At 45.3% G+C, this 13,415-nt stretch overlaps 1 long non-coding RNA gene across 3 annotated transcripts; it reads right to left on the reverse strand.

Annotated features, from left to right (window-relative positions):
• Window positions 1–7,668: 7,668 nt before the first annotated feature.
• LOC144584541 (uncharacterized) lies at window positions 7,669–12,640 on the reverse strand. 3 transcript variants are annotated; one of them, XR_013538853.1, is made up of 3 exons: window positions 11,524–11,892; window positions 10,294–10,347; window positions 7,669–10,117 (listed from the first exon to the last, which is right to left on the reverse strand). It is a non-coding gene; the product is annotated as an uncharacterized LOC144584541 (long non-coding RNA). The 3 variants fall into 3 exon arrangements; XR_013538852.1 differs by lacking the exons at window positions 10,294–10,347; window positions 11,524–11,892 and adding an exon at window positions 11,904–12,640; XR_013538854.1 differs by lacking the exons at window positions 10,294–10,347; window positions 11,524–11,892 and adding an exon at window positions 10,815–11,510.
• Window positions 12,641–13,415: the final 775 nt, after the last annotated feature.

Raw genomic sequence — 13,415 nt, forward strand, 5'->3', positions numbered from 1 at the left:
TAATCATTTGTGCTTTCTGTTTTTTCTTATATGATAGGATGTATTCTGGCTTTCTGCATTTGCATGTTCTATAATGTCTTGGTTTTCATACATTTTTTTCAGTACTTCGTCTCTGATCATCCTCTCAATCCAAGAAATCCTGTAATGAATCCACATTTAATATGCTTCTGCCTTTTAAAATACAGTAGTTGCTTATATTAAAGTCCACAATTCCATAGCATACAATGGAACTGAGAATACATGGCATTTCTCATACAATGCATAGTCCCAAAGCCATTGTTTTTGTTGTGTATTACCACCTTCATCTAAAAGAAGCTGTTCTTATTCTTGTTGTTGTTGTTGTTGTTATTGTTGTTGATGATGATGATGACTGATTGATTGATTGATATACCGCATATCTGGCAGCCAGGACCACTCTGGGCAGTTTACAACAGATAAACAAACAACAGAAAAACTAAATAATACATATAAAAATAATAATAATACAATTGGGGCATAAATCAAAGACAGTTGTGTCCGCATAGCGACGATAATCCGTGCCAAAAAAATTGTCACTATCCAGATTCCTCGCTATGCGGGGCAAAAAACCGCATAGGAACGCATTAAAACACATTTAATGCGTTCCTATGGGGGGAAAACTCACCGCTATGTGGAAATCCTCCATACAGCTGCCATTTTCGCCGCCCGGTATGTGAGGAAACCGCGCAAAAATGCTGCGGGTGGCCATTTTGTTTACCCGGCGGCCATTTTGGAACCGCCGATCAGCTGTTTTCTAAACATCGCAATGCAAAAATTGGTAAGCGAAACGCTTACCGATCATCGCAATGCGATTTTTAGCCATTGAAAACATCACAATGCGATAGCTTTTGCGATCGCAAAATCCACATCACTATGCGGATTTGTCGTTAAACGGGGCGCTCGCTATGTGGGACACCACTGTATCATAAAGTGCAATAAAACAAGTACAATACAATAAATTACAGTTAAAAGCATAAAATATAAAAGACATATATATTTGTCAACAGGCTCCACCCTTTCATTCTGGATTCTTGACTGCATTTCTTGGGCTGCTTGCTTTTTACTGGTGTGAGGGTTCAGGTTGGATCTCGCGTTGTCTCCCTTCCTCTCGTATTCCCATATCTCCAAACACGGACACCATTCGTGGTTGCAGTGGTTGAACATTTACAGTATTTCAGAACTATCAAATAAACATGTTTACTTCAACTGGAACACAGTCTTTCTCCTTTCCATCCAACTGGGCCGGAAAGGGTTTCCACTCTTCTTGAACGAAAGGGTACCCAAAACCCAAAATCTAGGGGTCTGGTTTCTCAGCCAGTATCCAGTCCTTTATTGTTGTCCCCGTTGATATAGGTAACAGGGGCATGGACACTTCTCCCAAAAATTCCTCCCACTTTGTCCTCTCCCCATGAAGGTGTGACAAACCCAGACCTACTGGGATATGTCACACAGTTACACTAAGCTGCCACCAACCATTCCCTATAATAAGTCACACAGACCAGGGATGGATTTTTAAACAACAAAAAGAATAAAGTTTATTTTAAATACACACAGGGAAAAATAAGCAATCAGGTGAATAAAATAAAGTAACGTGGCTTATTTTCACACACACCAGCATACAGTTTGGTTCACCTAGAACCTTTAACTTAAAGCACAGACCCTGAACCCATCAGTTCTGGCTAACCAACAGACCCCTGAACCTTTCAGGTTGGTACTCTGACACACAGTAGTACCCTGTCAGACACACAGACTCCCACAACAGCTTCTTCTTCCCCAGCTGCTGCTTCGTCCCTCCCAGTGTCTCACAGTCTGTCTCAGCATCTCCCTCTCACCACACAGGCATCACATATTTATACAGTACAGCCCCTCCTCCTGATGTCCCGCCTTCCACTCCCCATAGGATGGAACTTTCCCTCCAAACCCATGACAGACAGGTAACATCAGTGCTGTTATGTAACACCTCCCCTCTTTATAAGTTGTTTTGTAGGGGGAAAGCTAAGGTGCTTTTCACCAAAAAAACAACCTGTATAAAACATACAACAACAGTTATACATACCCTATAATACTTACATATACTTACACTCCAAGTTAAACATAGCAAATAGGCATTTCAAACATTTACCATATGCATTACATCAATTTTACCTTTATTAATACAAACCAATTTAAAACCAGGTACATTTTAACTTTTTGTTCTCATTATATACATATAGTCCATGTTCTTTCGCCGTCTTCAGTCTTCAGGTCTTCTTGATAAGGCGTCAGCAACACAGTTCACTGACCCTCTGACCACCTTCACTTCAAAGTCATAGTCCTGTAGGTTTAAAGCCCACCTCATAAGTTTGCTATTGTGGGTTTTCATTGTCTTTAACCATTGCAAGGGTGAATGGTCAGTACACAGAATAAAATGTCTTCCCCAGATGTAAGGCTTGGCCTTCTGGATCGCGTAGACTATGGCCAAACACTCCTTCTCCACGGTTGCCAAATGTCTCTCACCTTTTTGAAGTTTCCTACTCAGGTAGGACACTGGATGCTGGTCACCATTCTCATCCTCCTGGCACAGAACTGCTCCTACCCCGCTGTTAGACGCATCGGTGTAGATGATGAACTCCCGGTCGAAGTCTGGAGCACGCAGGACAGGATAGTTGATTAACGCCTCCTTCAACCTCTGGAACGCCGCCTCACAGTCGCTGGTCCACGGGATGCGGTCATCAGTCTTCTTCCTCGTCAGATCGGTCAGCGGAGCCGCAATCTCGCTAAACCTCGGGATGAACTTTCTGTAGTAGCCCACCAACCCAAGAAATGATTTGACTTTTTTCTTGGTGTGGGGTCTAGGCCAATCACGAACAGCTTCTATTTTGGCCTCCAGGGGTTTTATCACTCCTCCCCCTACCATGTGACCCAAGTATTTTATTTCTGGGCTACCCAGCTGACACTTGCTGGCCTTTACTGTTAGCCCTGCTGCACTTAACCTCTGCAGCACTAACTCCAGGTGTATCAGGTGATCTTCCCAGGTATTACTGAAGATCCCTATGTCGTCAATGTAGGCCACTGTAAAGTCACTGAGCCCTGCCAAGGTCTGGTCCATCAGCCTTTGGAATGTGGCTGGTGCATTTCTGAGACCAAAGCTCAGGACTCGAAACTCATAGAGACCAAAAGGGCTGCAAAAGGCAGTTTTTTCTTGATCCCTGGGATCAATTCTTAATTGCCAATATCCCTTTACCAGGTCCAATGATGAGATGAACCGACAACCCCCTATGGTTTCAATCAGGTTGTCTAGCCTGGGCATTGGGTAGGCATCAGGAGTGGTTACACGGTTTAACTTCCTGTAATCAACACAAAACCTAATGCTCCCATCAGGCTTGTCCACAAGGACTATTGGAGAGGACCAAGGGCTAGAAGAGGGGACGATTATGTTCTCCCTCAGCATTTCGTCCAGCTCCTTCCGCACCTTGTCCCTATAGGGTCCCGTTACTCGGTATGGGGATACTGCCTGCGGGGGTGCATCCCCTGTGTGGATCCGATGCATCACTCCCTTCACTATCCCCGGCTTGTTGGAAAATACCTGTTGATATTTATTAAGCAGCATTTTTAATTCTTGCTGCTGGTCTTGGGTGAGTGCAGGACTGATCTTTACCTCCTCTGGGTTGTATTTTACTTCCCCTCTACCCTCCCAGAAGGGTAACTCAGCTTCCTCACTCTCAGCTGCTTTTATAGCAAATAGAACCCTCTGTTCCCCTCTGTAGTAGGGTTTTAGGGCATTCACATGAACCACCCTCCTTGCTTGGTTCTCCTCCTGCTCTATTAGGTAGTTCAGGTCTGACATCTTGGAAATGACCCTATATGGTCCTGCCCATTTGAGCTGCAGTTTATTCTCTCTGCAGGGCCTAAGCCAAAGCACTTCCTCCCCTGGGTCAAAGTGCCTCTCTCTAGCTTTGCGGTCATACCATGTTTTCTGTTTGACCTTCTGCGCTTGCAGGTTTTCTGCTGCCAGCTCTAGATTTCGCTTTAGGTCATTCATCAAGGTGTCTATGTAAGTCACAACGTCTTGTGGGTCATCCTGGGTGATCTGCTCCCAATTTTGTTTTATCAAATCAAGGGGCCCTTTCACCCTTCTCCCAAATAAAAGTTCGAATGGACTGAACCCGGTACTGGCTTGTGGCACTGATCGATAAGCAAACAAAAGGGATTGCAGCTTCTGGTCCCAATTGTTTGGATTCTCTGCCAAGTAAGCCCTAATCATGCGCATTAGAGTCCCATTGAACTTCTCAGTTAACCCATTACTTTCCGGATGATAAGCAGTGGTTTCCTTGTGCTTTATTCCACAGATTTGCCATAAGCGTTTCATGAGCTTTGACGTGAACGATGCCCCCAAATCTGTGATTATCTCTGAGGCAAATCCCATCCTGGACATGTACCCCACCAAAGCATCTGCCACTGTGTTAGTTTCAATATTAGTCAAGGGTATGGCTTCAGGATACCTTGTGGCATGGTCCACAATTGTTAGGATGAACCTGTTCCCCCTCTTTGTGGCCTTGGGCAAAGGTCCCACAATATCCACCCCTATGCATTTGAACGGAGTGTCAATCACAGGCAAAGGGCACAGCTTTGCTTTGGTCCTGTCGCGGTTATTCCCCTGCCTTTGACACACATCGCATTGTTTACAGAACTCCCTGATCTGCTTCCCTATGTCAGGCCAGTAGAAATTCTGTGTGATTCTCTGCTGTGTTTTGTTGACCCCTAAGTGTGCAGCAAACATGTCAGAGTGCCCCCTTTGTAAGATCATGGGGCGATACTTTTCAGGTACCACCAGTTGACTTCTGATCCCATCTCCCCCTTTTGAGATGTTCCTCAGGGTTTCTCTATATAAAATCCCCTTTTTCTCCAGAAATCTCACTGGGGTTTCAGGTGTTAGCTGGGCGTCAGTCACCTGTTCAAAACACTTTTGGAGAGTGGCGTCTGCCTTTTGCTCCTGTCCAAATCTGCTGTCTGTGGTTAAGGTTTCCACCACAGCTTCTGAACTCCCCTCTGCTTCCGCCTCTGGCTCATCATTACCCCCCTGAACTGTCCCCGTGGTGGCTTGTGAGCGTGTAATCACTAGCACCCTTTTCACATGTTCAGCCAGGTCATTTCCCACGAGCACGGCTGCTGGCAGAGTAGATGAAATCGCTATCCGCCAATCTCCCCTCCAGCCTTGAAAGTTGACAGGTACCTCTGCTACTGGCAGAGAGATTACCTGCCCCTCAATACCTGCTACCTTTATGCTCTCATTTGGGATTATAAACTCCCGGGGAATGATATCGGGATGGCACAGGGTTACCTGGGAACAAGTGTCCCGCAGCCCCCTATACTGACGGTCAAGTATTCCTACGTCCACCCCGGCTGTCTCAAACAACTGAGAATCTGTTTTTATCAGCAAGCAGCGCTTTACCTCCACAAGAGGACCATTTTCCTCAGCCTGCTCAGCATAGGTAGCTGTTCCAGACTGAGTAGCCATGGCAACAGGCTCCCTCTGTGACACTGAGCCTTGCTCTTGCTGGACACAGAACACAGCTTTTGGCTTGGTCCCACTAGAATTCTGAGGCACCATTCCTTTTAGCTGCTTCAATTTCTCACACTCTGAGATCAGATGACCCTTTCCCTGACAGAAATAGCATTTTCTGGTGTATTTTGATTCTCTCTCCTCTTGTTTGGGTTTTCCCTCCAAATTCTGAGGGCTTGGTTTCATGCCTGAGGGCTTCCCTTCACCATGGGCCCCTCCCCCTTGCTGGCTTTTCCCTGGTCCCTGAGAGTACTTGCTGTAGGTTTCTTTGGGTTTACCTACAGATTTCCCCTCACCCAAGGGCTTTCTTATTTGGGAGATAAAATCCGCGATTTCTGCGGCTGCTGCCACAGATTTCGGTTTCCTTTCCCTCACCTGGAATTTCAATTCCCCATGCAGAACTGAATAGAACTGTTCCAGGGCTATCAAGTCTTTAAGCTGTTCATAGGTCTCTGTTCCCTCCTGCGACAGCCATTTCTCAAGCAGCCTCACCAATTGGGCCCCCACTTGGGTAAAAGTCTGTTCTGGCTTCTTGGTGAGGGACCTGAACCTTTGTCTCAGCTGCTCTGCATTTATCCCATGTCTTGCAAACACCAGTTTTTTAAACTCTGCGAAATCTTTCATCCGTTCCTCAGGCATCTCGGCATAAACCTCAGCCAGGCTACCACTGATTAAAGACCGCATGATGGTCATCTTCTCAGTTTCCCTCACTGAGAAGTCCACAAACGCTCTTTCCACTAAGGAAAAGAACACCTCGGGACAATCTCCCTTGTGGTACACAGGGAATTTCTTCAGGTCAGCCTTAGACAGTTGGCCCCCCTCAGAATCCCTATTATTATTATTGTTCTGGTTCATCAGTTCCAATCTCTTTAATTCAAACGCCATTCTCTCTCTCTCTAATTCAAATTGCCGCTGTTTCTCTCTTTCCCTTTCCTCCATTTCCCTCACCCTCAGTTCATGCTGTTGGGCTATGAGTATTTTTCTGAGTTCTGGGTCTTGCTCTCCTGTGCTGTCACCTTGCACTGAGCCAAATTCATCCTCAGAACCTTGGTCAATCTGGGGGTCTTTCACTTCACTCATGTCTGCTATCTTGCTTCGAGTCAAGGGCATAATCCCCCCTCAGAACAGGCGGCTTTAAAAAGTCAAGCCTCAAAATAAAACGACCACTTTTTTCCTTCTTGCCTCAGAACCAGCTCTCCCTAGAGATTGCTGCTGTTCTTCAGCACTACTTGCAACAGTATCGAGTCAGAGCCTACCCCCCTCTGCTGGGCCTCTCAGCTGGCAAGCTAGCTCGCTGTTGCTACGCAGTTTTGCCTCAGCGTTTTCCCGCCAAAATCAGGCTGCCTCAGAGCACCTTAATCTAAGTCTCCCCAGTTGGCACGTTCTTCTACTAGTGCACCTCCCCGTGAGGTACACCTAGAAGATTACCTACGCGCCTCAGACTGTCCCTGACTAGACCCCCCTTGCTCTGGGCACACTTGCCAAGGCTTTGCTGGACCGCTGGACAACTGGACCAGTCGTATCCCACACGCTGGACACCAATCAATGTGACAAACCCAGACCTACTGGGATATGTCACACAGTTACACTAAGCTGCCACCAACCATTCCCTATAATAAGTCACACAGACCAGGGATGGATTTTTAAACAACAAAAAGAATAAAGTTTATTTTAAATACACACAGGGAAAAATAAGCAATCAGGTGAATAAAATAAAGTAACGTGGCTTATTTTCACACACACCAGCATACAGTTTGGTTCACCTAGAACCTTTAACTTAAAGCACAGACCCTGAACCCATCAGTTCTGGCTAACCAACAGACCCCTGAACCTTTCAGGTTGGTACTCTGACACACAGTAGTACCCTGTCAGACACACAGACTCCCACAACAGCTTCTTCTTCCCCAGCTGCTGCTTCGTCCCTCCCAGTGTCTCACAGTCTGTCTCAGCATCTCCCTCTCACCACACAGGCATCACATATTTATACAGTACAGCCCCTCCTCCTGATGTCCCGCCTTCCACTCCCCATAGGATGGAACTTTCCCTCCAAACCCATGACAGACAGGTAACATCAGTGCTGTTATGTAACATGATTTCCCCGGTTCTCCCGGTGCCGGCCTCCTCCTCATGTCCCATGCTCGCCATTCGATCCTCTCTCATCTTTCCTGCTCTACTTTCTTCCTCTCTTCTCTTATCCTCTTTCCCTACTCCCTCACCTTGGCTTCTCCCCAGTGTGAAGGTCTTGGGGGAATCACCACTCTCCTCCTGTGGTCTGCTTCTTCCCAGGGTACTTTTAATCTCTCCAATCAGTGAGTCCAAGGATCTTCTAACCAGATCCATTCCCATCCTGGTGGTAGTGTCTCTTCCTCTTTTATCTCCTCTCCTTCCCCTGCTTCTACAGTACTACTACTGTTGTTTCTCCTTCCTCCCCCACCTTCTAATTTCCTTCCTCTCCTCCTCCTCCTCCTTTCCTACCTTTTCTAATTGTTCTCTTAGCTCTCCCATCCACCCTAAGCCCTGCAACGATTCTTCTCTCTTGGCCCCCTTGAAGGAATCCTCCAAAGTATCCTTTGAGGCAGCTAACAGTCCATAGTCCCCTTCTATCTTTCTTTCCTTTGCCAACTGTGTGACAACTCCCAGATGATGGAATGCTCTCCCTTGGGAAATTAGGTTGGCCTCCTCCCCTTTATCCTTACGCTGACAGTTGAAGAGCCACAATTTCAGACAAGCATTTAATAATTCAGTCCTGCATGCTTGTTTTTAGCTTACAGTACTTTGTTTTTAATTTTTTTTAATGTTTTAAATCATTTAATGTATTTGTAATTATTGTGATGGTTTAATTCCTTTTTCATTCATAACATATTGTGTTTTTAATTCTGCTTGTTTTAATATTTTTATTTTTTATTTTATTTATTTATTTTATTTATACCCCGCTTATCTAGTCATTTCGACCACTCTAGGCGGCTTACAACATAAGGATAACAAGTTCTTAAAAAATTTATAACAATTAATTGATTAAATGATTCTATAAGATGGGAAAAATAAAAATAAATCAAATAAAGAGAGAGAGAAAAGGAAAGAGGACAGGAATTAACTGGAAGGGAAGGCCTGCCTATACATCCATGTTTTTAGTTGGTTCTTTAAAGTACTTAAAAAAATTTAAAAATATTGTGAGCTTGTTACCTTAAATATACATTTTAATTGGCACTTACTTGACATATTTAAGAAAAATCATAACTACCTAATGCCCACTGGAGATGGAGGTCTTGTACCCTTGGCTTGCAACTGGACTCCTAAGCAACATCAGCTCCAGGTTCAAGTCCCCATTCAGCCATAAAGTCACCTTTACCCATCCTAGCCTACTTAATGTGAGAACAAAATGAGTAAGAACAGTGTGTGTTGCCCTGAATTCCATGGAAGGCAAGGAACAAACAAAAAGCATTCTGGGCTCAGTGACCATTGCTTCTTGCAGGCTTAGGTTCGTGCTGTTCTTACCTAACAAAACAATCATATGCATGCCTACTCTTGCTGCCAGGAAAAAGGGTACACCTGGGTTCTTAATAGCTTCTCAGTGGATAAATCTATTGCACCCAGGCCTAACCCATATCACAGCAGAGCCATTATACTTTTTTTTTACACATGTGGAGATTTCCCTGTTTCCATACCACCTTGTTTAAAGAGAAACACAAAGTGCTCAGTTGTATTTTTCTTCCCAAGACTGCAAAACATGCAAACACCTTGCATTTTAGTGGCACAGAAAATATGGCACAAGAGTTCTAAGTTATACAGTGGCTCTAGCCACTGAATAGTTGTAACTGATGAGAGGTTTCCATGTCATCTTCCCATAGAAGCCAACAGTGGAGACTGTATTCTTTTCCCTTTTATTTTGGCAAACTTTTAGTTACAGCTATTATTCAGGATACTGCTGTTCTACCTCAGCCTGCTACTTCTGAAAGCTTGAGGTCTCTTCTAGTGATTTTTACCCAAAGGGAAAATGCAGAGTGGCAGTTGTGTGGTTTTCTTACCATACCCTGGATACTGGAGGACTAGTTTTTGGTGGGAAACATCTGATCCCTGAATGCAGTTTCTAAGGAGCAAACATTAAGCAACTGTGAGTGGGTTCAATATTGGGAAAACCCCATTCCCCTTTTTGTTCCCCAAAGAGTGGAGACAGATCTTCTTGATAAACGTTTCTTTTTTTTTTTTCCAAACACTGGAGAACCAGGAACAACTTCAGTTGGACCAACAGATCCTTCATTTCCCCTGCATTCTACATAACAGTCCCTCAACTCAGGCGTTGCAAGAGAGTTCACCATCGGGGATTCACTCCAAACTGTTTGAAATCTGTGGGTTTTCTTGTGGGCCTCCTCACACTGCGACCTATGGTACTGCAACAGGGGTGTTGAGCCCACTCTCCCTCCGAGGGCATTTCTGGGTGAGACATCACCACCAGTTTGGCCCCCTTCTTCCATTGGTCTTCCTTTTTGGGATAGATAGATATCTACCGTCCATTCCATGGGTTCTGCTTCCCCCAGCTGTACCTCAAATCCTTCCTTTCTGAAAGGAAACACAAGTGTTGATTAGGTGAATACAGTATCTAGAAACAGCAGTTACAATACAGTCCTATCTAGTCCAATTCCATTAATCCGTACTGAGGCAGGAAATTTGATTGTCTTTAATGGGCCAAAGAAAATAGAAAATATCACTGCTTTTGTTTGTGACTTCATGGTTACCTTTGGTTGGCCTTTAGCAGTCTGTAAAACTTGAAGAATTTATGTCATCAGAGACTGGACATCATCAAGGAATAAACCTGTATTGTTTGCCAACATTAACTTCCATTACCTAGTCCACTTTTTACGTGCATGCATGTGGATCTGATCTCTGGATGCCTGTATGAATTTCATTGTATGGGTTTACCATGTATATACTTACAATGACAATTATTGTTATTATTGTTATTATTGTTATTATTGTTATTATTATTATTATTATTATTATTATTATTATTATTATTATTATTATTATTATTATTATTATTATTATTATTATTATTATTATTATTATTATTTCAAATTAATTCTGGCTTGGGCACTGCAGACATTTACTTGCTGGCTGTGTTTTGCATTACCCAATGAGCCTTTCTGGGGAGACAAGATAGATGCAGTTTTGAGTTCACTGTGGGGGAACTTGCTTTATGTAAAATGAGGTACGTAAAGTTTATGCCTTTCCAACATTCAGTAGGGCTGTGGGCTACCTTGTGTAAAACCAAGACTGCATCATGTGAGAAGACCCATTTCTTTATCCTCTTCCATTAATTTCCTGAAGCAACAGATAGACAAGAAAGACTTAAAGTAAACTCATCTCCCCCTGTAACATGTTGCCAGATGAAGAGATAATATCCTAGAACACCAGCACATCCTATGCCTTTTTGATGGAGCTATGAAGCAATTGCCTGAGTATGGAGCTCAGTATAATTCTAATCACAGATATGGAATTCAGTTCTTGATTTTGAACATCCACTTTTTGTTGCATTTGTTGTGAGAAATTGATTAAAGTCATTATCAAACCTAAAATGAACTGAATAGCTCAGTGGTTTAGGTCTCTAGCTGCAAAGCCAGAGGTTGGGTGTTTGATTTCCCACTGGGCCTCCTCGACAGGGCCTGGACTCAATAATCCATATACTGTAATCCTTTCCAGCTCTTCAGTTCTATGATTATTGATATTTATTGGCATTTATTGATTCTCAAGCCTGGAGACATTCATGTTGATGCTTAATATCCAACTTGAGAGTCTGCAGACCTTCTTGGACCATCTTTCTTAATATGCAAAGTACTTTGAGATCAAATAATTCTTTCTCAGCCAGCTTTTTTTTTTAAACATCACACCTAACAAAGTGACTTGGAGAGCTTGAAAATTTGAAGAGGACCTCCAAAGCTTGCAGCAATTGGGGTGGTGGTGGATACAGACGTAGTAAATATGTAATCGTGACTTAAATGAATCCACTCCGGTTCTTCAGGTAAAAGTTCTCATTTTTTTCTTTGCTCAACTACCTCAACAGTTACAACAATGTGCTTGCAAAAAGCTGGCTGAGATGGAGTTAAGAGGAGCCACAGACTGGACGGTTCTTCCCATCCTGCAGCAGGAGGGCGAGCTGCTGCAGAGGAAGAAATAATGCCAGGCTTCTCTCTCTCTCTCTCTCTCTCTCTCTCTCTCTCTCTCTCTCTCTCTCTCTGTCTCTGTCTCTCTCTTTCCCCCTCCCCTCATTCCTGCTCGAAGGCCCCTCGTCTTCCACCCCGTTGCCAGGCAACCCGCGTCCACAGCCTGCGACCGGGGAGGGCCGTACCGGAAACCTTGCCTGGGCGCTGAGAGACGCCGCTCCGACTCTGCGCCTGCGCAGAGAGACGACGACGACGAGAGCGTCACGAGCTCGGGCGGGGGAAGAGAGCGGATGGCCAAGCCACAGGCACGGAGCGTCGGCACAAGGGTGCCCCTGGGGACGTGAAGAGTGCGCTTCCAGGGGGCAGCTGTTCGGGTGGCTTCGGCTACGGAGCACCCCGCTCGCAATGCAGCTCAGGGCAGCAGGGGGTGGGGCGGAGGGCCCCCCCCGCTGAGAAAGCGGGACGTGTCTGATTGCTAGGCAACGGATTGGCTCTTCCATCCTTAGCGCGGGAACTCTGTCGCGCGGCCGTTCTTGCACGAAAGCGAGAATGGCGGGGAAAACATCCGAGCGGGAAGGGGGTTGCACGGGCAGGTGGATGCAAGCTAATCCGCTAGGAGAAGGAGCCCTGCCGAGTCTTGCTGCCTTGGCAGCCGGCGTGAGGAAAGCGGCTGGGGTGCTGGAGTGGAAGAGAGGCTCCTCCAGCTTTTGGGGGGCCTGAAAGACTGAGGGCTGGACGGTCCGGGGTGCTCCGCCGCCTTTCCCAGGACTTGGGCGAGGAGGCCGTGACTGCTTGCCAGCTGAGAGCGACTTGGGGCCGCCTGTGAGTCTGGGTGGTCTCAAGGCCGTGCAGACCCGGAGGAGGGGCAGGAAGGTGGGGGTGCACCTCTTCCAGGAGCGAGCTCAGCACCGAAACAGTTCCCTTGCTTTGTCCCAATGAGCTGCTACTGGTGGAGCAGCAACAGCAGCCACAAAAGGAGGATACCCTGGCCCTCCTGGGGAGTGCAGGGGATCTAAGAAAGTTCTGTAAGTGTGCAGGTTCTTGGCAGTGTGGAAATGGATGAATTAAATAACTATGCAGAAGAAAAAGTTCTGGGACCTACAGAGCAGAATTAGATTCAGGTCTCCCCTCAGTAGACCACCCCTTATTGCTTAGTGCTCCTCAACTGGCGCTTACTGTCTCAACTCACTCAGACATATTGGTAAAAGAATAAAAAGGGTTCCATTTACTCACAGTTCTGATTAGATCAAAAACAAACAACATTCTGTAAAAAAATAGTGATTATTATATGAATAAAGTTTAACCGGCTAACCAGCTTCATAGTCTGCTTACCAACTACAGTGGTGCCTCGACTTACGAACTTAATTGGTTCTGGAACTCAGGTTGTAACTCAAAATGGTCGTAAGTCGAAGCACCATTTCCCATAGGAATGCATTGAAATGCAATTAATCTGTTCTGGCCGAAGAGAAAGATCACCAAAAAAAACACTGCAAGACCCATCTGAAACACAATTCGTTCTGGGGGGGGGGGGAGAAAAGCAAACTGCAAGACCGTTCAGAAATGCGAAAAAGCAAACAAACTGCAAAGCCCATCGGAAATGCAAAAAAAGTAAAGCAGAAAGCAAACAAACCATGCAAGACCCATTGGAAATGGGGAAAACGTAAAGCAGAAAGCAAACAAACCATGCAAGACCCTTC

Source organism: Pogona vitticeps, chromosome 12 (assembly GCF_051106095.1).
Source record: "Pogona vitticeps strain Pit_001003342236 chromosome 12, PviZW2.1, whole genome shotgun sequence".
Lineage (NCBI taxonomy): Eukaryota > Metazoa > Chordata > Lepidosauria > Squamata > Agamidae > Pogona > Pogona vitticeps.